This window comes from Aythya fuligula, chromosome Z (assembly GCF_009819795.1).
Source record: "Aythya fuligula isolate bAytFul2 chromosome Z, bAytFul2.pri, whole genome shotgun sequence".
NCBI classification, from domain to species: Eukaryota; Metazoa; Chordata; class Aves; order Anseriformes; family Anatidae; genus Aythya; species Aythya fuligula.
Genome location: NC_045593.1, coordinates 26,388,256 through 26,395,200, shown reverse-complemented (window position 1 = coordinate 26,395,200; position 6,945 = coordinate 26,388,256).

The following is a 6,945-nucleotide window of genomic DNA, read 5'->3' as shown; positions in this document are numbered from 1 at the left end:
CGTCCAAGATCACCGAGTCCAACCTCTGACCTAACACTAATCAGTCCTCCGCTAACCCATATCCCTAAGCTCTACATCTAAATGTCTTTTGAAGACTTCCAGGGATGGTGACTCCACCACTTCCCTGGGCAGCCTGTTCCAGTGCCTCACAACCCTTTCGGTAAAGAAGTTCTTCCTAATATCCAACCTAAATCTCCCCAGGAGCAACTTAAGCCCATTCCCCCTCGTCCTGTCACCAGGCAGGTGGGAGAACAGACCAACCCCCACCTCGCTACTGCCTCCTTTAAGGTACCTCTAGAGAGCGATAAGGTCGCCCCCGAGCCTCCTTTTCTCCAGACTGAACAATCCCAGCTCTCTCAGCTGCTCCTTGTAGGACTTGTTCTCCAGAGGTTTCCCTCATCTCTCTCTAATCCAGTCTTCCAATAAAGCTAAATGTCGTAGTTGGGCAAGCTGAATTAATTCAGATGTTGGATTTGTTCTGCCCTTTGGTAGAGAGGTGTGGAGTTGTTGGTGTCAGCACACCACATGTTGGGTGTAACGTTCCTGTGGCAGCTGTTGGAATAATATCTGTTGCATGTGATCCTGGAGAGAATTGCTTTCGTTGCTGTTACCTCTGGACAATAATAAGTATAAATTCAACACCGAGTTTTAAAGATTTTCTTTCAGGCACTGGGGAGCAGAGAGTACTTATGTTTGCCAGTCTTCATTTATCCTGATACCGTCTTAATTGTTCCTTTCGTAATGCAAACAATGTGATAGAAAATCCCTTCACAATAATTTACAACACTGAACTCTGGCTACAGCTGTACCATCTGGTATACCAGAGCCACAAACCTCCTGGTCAAGCTCTATAAATATGAATGTACTTTATATTACACCAACATTTTGCTTGATAATATGAGAAAGATAGCACAGACGATAAATGTTCAAATATATAATTAGACTATATTTTTAAATAAAAAAATACAGCAACATATATATCTTGTTCTAGAATCTTTGCACCAGTGAAATAGTTACGCTCATGAAATCATCACAAAATTTCACCTCTCTTGGAGACATTAAGTTCTCCCAAAGTATCCATTTTTGTGTAATAAAAGGACTCTTTCAACTTCTTTTTCCAAAAGCTCTTGGCTATTTCAGTATCATCTTAATAGCCAATTTTAGCTGAAGTGAAGCTTGACAGAGATGAAGTAAGTAATGTGGGGTCCTTCTGCTTTTGCTGCTTCCCACTGTTAAATCTGAGCCATACAGAACCTGGTAAAATGCATGACTTAGTTCCTCTTTCAAGAGTGCTTTTCAGAGTGAAGTAGATGGCAATGCCTAACTGCAGCAATGATTGGAAAGTTTTCCTTTTCCAGAAACTTCTTTCACCGCATTAGAAAAGATTAAAGCTTTTTCTTTCAAAGGTACCTGAAAGGAAATGTATAAACAGAAATACCAATATCCTTTTCTCATTATATAAGATATATTAATGCAAAAAATATGCTTTCTAGGTCATCTCTTCAAAACCAAACAAAACCAAATCAAAACAAACAAACAGCATCTAGATAAATGTATAGTTTAAAATTATCCCAAAGATGATTTACTAAAATTAGTACACTGGTAGAGACATGGTCTTTGCTTTTTATTTTTAACAGATTTATTTTTAGAGATTTCAAGATAAGTCTTATAACATATATTGGGTATATTTTTCAGGTTTTTATAACTTGCCTATTTTTATTTATTACAGTGTTCTCTGTTGTATTTATAATGTGTTTATGTATTTTTCATGTAAAAACCTCAAGCTAAACCCTAGATACAACGAGGTGGCTCATGTCTGTAGGCATCAGCCTATGACATTTATTTACCCCAACCATATCCTTTCATGCAATAAATTATTCATTCCTGTTTTTCTGAAACCTTATATTTAATACTAGTCATAACTTCAGTCTATAGCAAGTGATCAAAAACTGCCAGAATTAACAGAAAACATTTTCCTTTGTGAGCTTCAATTCTCTATTCTAGCCATGTGCACAGTAACCATCTGTTAATGTGGTACTCAGTTTTTCTCTGCTAAAGACTTAATGGCAATGAGAGGGCCTTATTTTGTTAAATGCATTAGCAATGGGCACTTACCTGTATTTGACTTTCCTTTAGACATAAGAGCTGAAGGAACAAAGCAAATTTCCCATGTTTCCTCTTGAATTTGTAGCCTTAATTGCACTTAGAATCTTTCTCGATAAGCACCTTTTAAAATTAAATTAAAATTATTACCTACCTCCCTGGGTGCAACAATGTAGTCTGTTAAAGACACCACAATGAGCCAAAACCCTCAGCTTTTTATTAACAAACAATAACTCAGCCCAAACATTAAACTTTGTCTCAACCTTAGCCAACTATATCCATGTTTTTTCCAGATCCAGACATAATATATTCGCCCTTGCCTGCATTAGCCATGTACATATTCAGAATTGCGCAATGAACAGGTGTTCAGTAGTTCCTTTTACAGAATTTTCCTTAAGAGCATCCCTACTTTTAACCTTGGACATAGCCAAGTTAGCAATGTCTGCACCAAAACCAAAATGCAAACAATATTGTTGTAAGCTGCATTTATTGTCTGAGATCTAGGATGAGGCCTTTCATTGGTAGAAGTGACCAATACGTGATTGCATTTGCTGCACATAGGCTTTATGGGACTCCATGGGGTCTGTGGGAAGGGAACAGGAGCTGATATACACAGAAATGACTGTCAGGCTATTTTTGTGGTTTTAGTGGAATTGTTTTAAGCATACTTAAAAAAAAAAAAAAAAAAGATTTAGGGAAAATTAGGATTTAGGGAAAGCAGCAGCAGAGGGCTGTTTTGCAGAGGGCTGTTTTTAACTATAACATCTGGTAAGATCTTCCTGATTGTGATAAGGAAAAACTTCAGAAAGTGTAAGTGATTCCTGGTTATTGTGCAGTCACTGTGTTTCATTAAGGCTTACAATGATGCTTGTTAAGGTTAGTTTCCAGAAAAGTGGAATGAAAGGATTGTGTTTGCTCATGGATTACATTAAGCATTCATGAGAGAATGGTTTTACAGGAGCCTTTTTATAAGTTGATTAATTTGTAGGTATGTATGATAGGGTCTTCAGTTACAGCTAGGGTTATGGTATGCAGTGGTAAATAACCTGTAAGGCCTTAAGCATTATTCCTTTTTTTTTTTTTTTTTTTTTTTTTTTTTTTTTTTTTTTTCCCTAAACAGAAGCCTACACGCAGCCGTAATTCTAGCTGGCCAATTCCTGCACCAAAGCAAAACATGAATCATTTTCCCTTGCCACAGCTGGCTTTACTGCAAAGTGGCAACTGAGGCACGATTTTGTAATAATCCAGTGTTCAGCCTCTTCATTTAGGTATTTATTTAATACTTGAAATAAGGTCAAATGAATGTAGAACTACTGCATTGTTTTGAAATGATAGTCAATGTTTGACTTTTCAACAAGGCTTTTATTTGTCCAGTGCTTGTTCGTAAAATGTTCGTTGTCTCTGACCCAATAATGTGATAGTATACAAAACAGAGAGATGGTGTATGCTTTTCTACACTGTTGATGTTAATTCATATTGCACACCACTGCTGTAAAAAATATGAATTGTCTTCCTGCATAAAAGAGTTCTTGAAATAAGACATGATGTAGCCTTTAAATATGTGCTTAGTCTTCAGTCTTATGCCTTTTGGAAAATGCAGGCATTTGAAAATTGAAGGAGATTGCAATGAGTACTCAAACCAGTCTTTGTGATACAAACATCTAGTTCTACTTTGTAATTAGATGCAAAAAGCAAAGAAGATCAAATGGTATAAAGCTGATTACTAGTATAAAGAGATAATTGTAGATAGCTAGAGAAAGTGCAATGAAATGACAATAATTACCCTACTCCCACACTTTGGATTTTATAGAGTATCTGATAAAACCTTCTGTTGAAACTTTCTGATTCTTAATTGTATATCAAAAATACTAATCATCTTTAATGTTGGATTCTATAATAAAAAACAAAGTACAATTATTTTCACGGATGGAAGGAGATTTTTCCATGGTTTTATGACCACTTATGTTTATATGCTGCTCTAGCCAAACAAAACCCACAGCAGTGCTTGGAGCCAAGAAAAGTACAGTCATCTGTGCAGACTAGGAACTAGTTTTAGAACTGCTATTGTCCTGTGCTTTTTGAGAAAAATGGGGAGAAGAGAGTCAGGAAAAAGGAGGCTGAATTGATTCAATAGTGGTAGCATATCTGCAAAAACACCCCTCTTTGTTCTTGGAAACAATTTTTAAAGGATTCAAAGTGCAAAGTGAACATAGTCTAATTTACATGCAATATTCATGAATTTTCAGTGTTCTCTGTAATTTATAGCTCGTTGAAATCTCTCTCTCTTTCTCTTTCTCTCCCTCTCCTTTCCCCCACATATCTATCAAAATTACTGTGATGGAAAAACAGATGCTTTGTAATAAGTCAAGTGTAGATACTAGAATAGTTACTTTGACTTTTCTTTAATATTTTATTGTTTACCATGTGAACACAAGAACTGTCTTGTCTCACTTGTGGTGTGTTAGATGCAGGTCTGGGTTTCTAGGTGGACTTGCATCTTGTACAGTACAGTCCTGCAACCTCTCTTCCGTTCTGTGGATCCACACACCTTGAACAGAAGCATCAAGTATCTGGAGGTGAAAAGCCAGACAGAAAGCACTGAGCTTCTTCTTTTTGGGCTTTACATTCAAAGGACTCTCACATTATGGCTACTGCTTTTTTTTTTTTGCAGTGACGTCTTTGTAAATGTGTGGCCTAGGACCATTCTTTTCACATCATGTGAACTGAAATACTGAATATGTGTGATTGGCAGACCACTCACTTCAAGATTCAAATAACGTTTTGTTACAACTGAAATAAACGTTCTTTGAAATATCTCAAATATTTTCAAAATATTTCTTACAAGATTGAAATTTTAATTTTAGACAAGGAGCAATAGCTAAAGGTAATGCATATGGGCAATGTTTACATTTCAATTCATTAGGCAACTGTCAATGCTGTTGCACATATTTTAAAGCCACTGGTATTCTTTTCTAGTGATAGTGATGATCATAGAATCATAGAGCAGCCCAGGCCGGAAGGGATGCTAAAAGATCATCACATCAATCATTTTGTTGGAAAAGGGAGACTAGATGAGATTATCTATCACCCCGTCCAACTGCATCTTGAAAACCCATGGTGATGTGGATTCTACCACGCCCCTGGGGAGGTTGTTCCAGTGACTGATTATTCTTACTGTAACAAATGTCCTTCTTAGATCAAGATAAAACCTCCCCAGTGTAGGTTGTACCCATTACCCTTGCCTTCTCCATGTGGATCCTTGTGAAGAGAAGGGCTCTTTCCTCTTTGTAGCTACCTGTTAAGTACTGGCTGCCCTTCAAGTACTGCAGCACTGTGATAAGATCTGCCCTGAGCCTTCTCTTTTCCAGGGTGAAAAGACCAAACTGCTTCAGCCTTTCCTCATAGGACAGGCCCTCCAGCCCTCTGATCATGGCCCTCCTTTGGACATTTCTCAGTCTGTCTGTGTCTTTTCTGGACTGCAGAGACCAGAACTAGACATAGCACTCCAGGTGTGACTTGATAAATGCTGAATGGAGTAGGATGTTTCTTTGGTAATAATGACTCTGAAGATGCAGTCCAGAATCTGATTTGCCTTTGTAGCTTCAGTGATGTGCTGCTGACTCTTGTTCGGCTTGTCTAAAAGGACTGCCAAGTCCTTTTCAGCGAGGCAGCCACACAGGCCTTAGCCACACAGACCTTAAAATGTACTGGGCTCTCTGATTAGCTCATCCCAGAGGCAGGACCTTGCATTTCTCATTTTTAAGCTTCACACAATTCTTGCTTGCCCACTCCTCCAGCCTGTCCATGTCTCTCTGTAAGAAGGCTCTCACTTCTGATGCGTCCACCTCACCATCCACCACCCAGTTTAGTGCCTTTAGTCCCATCAACCTCATCATTTATGAGGATATTGAACAGTGTGGGACCTAGTATCAATTCCTGGGAAACCCCACTTGTGACAGGCTGACAGCCTGAGTAAAAAACATTGATCACCACCCTCTGAGTGTGTCCTCTTAGCTAGTTTCTTATCCATCTTGCAGACTACCCACCAATCTATATCTTGCCAGTGTGATATATGTTCATCTGATTCGTGTCAGTATGGAACAGTGTTAGGGCCGCATGGTATGATGAATGTGACCTTTTGTCTTACATACCCTTGTATAACCACAAGTCTAAGAAAAACTGAATGGTTAATGTATATAGTTCTTGTACCTTGCAAAGGAATATTTTAACAATTCATGTCACTAGAGAGCAGTTCTGTCTGTCTCTGGGTCCTGCACTGGCAATTTAATTCTTCCACAGATGTGGTTTCTTCTCTTTCCTCCCAGTGTCCCAGTCTCCCCCTCATTATAGTCAAATTATCAAATCTTCAGAAATATTCCTCAAATCCATGAGCCTATTTGCTTTTGTTCTTCCGAACTCTTATTTCTAACAGTTACAGCCTTTTTTGTCTTCTTTGTGGTTGATTTAGCACTGCTATAGGTGTGACTGTCCCTGTGAATGGCCTGTGAGGAATGTTTTAACTACTCGTGAAGTGTCAGTAGAGAGCTATTTGTGTTTGTATGTTCTTTCTTTGAAGTCTCTGATGTCTGGGGGTTTCAGAACAACTGATAACAACTAGTGACTGTTATGGCTTCTGAATGGGACAGTATGCAAGCCCCTGATATCTGGCCAGGTGGCCAGGAGATTAAGGAGAAGAAAAAAGAAGCTGAAGGACGGCTAGGAGACAAAACTTGCAGGGGACGCTGTGTAAGCTTTTGACATGCTGCCAAGGAGTACAAAGGGGAAGGACAAGGAAAAAAAAAAAAACAGAGAGGAAGACTACGAGCCTTCAACATGAAAGAC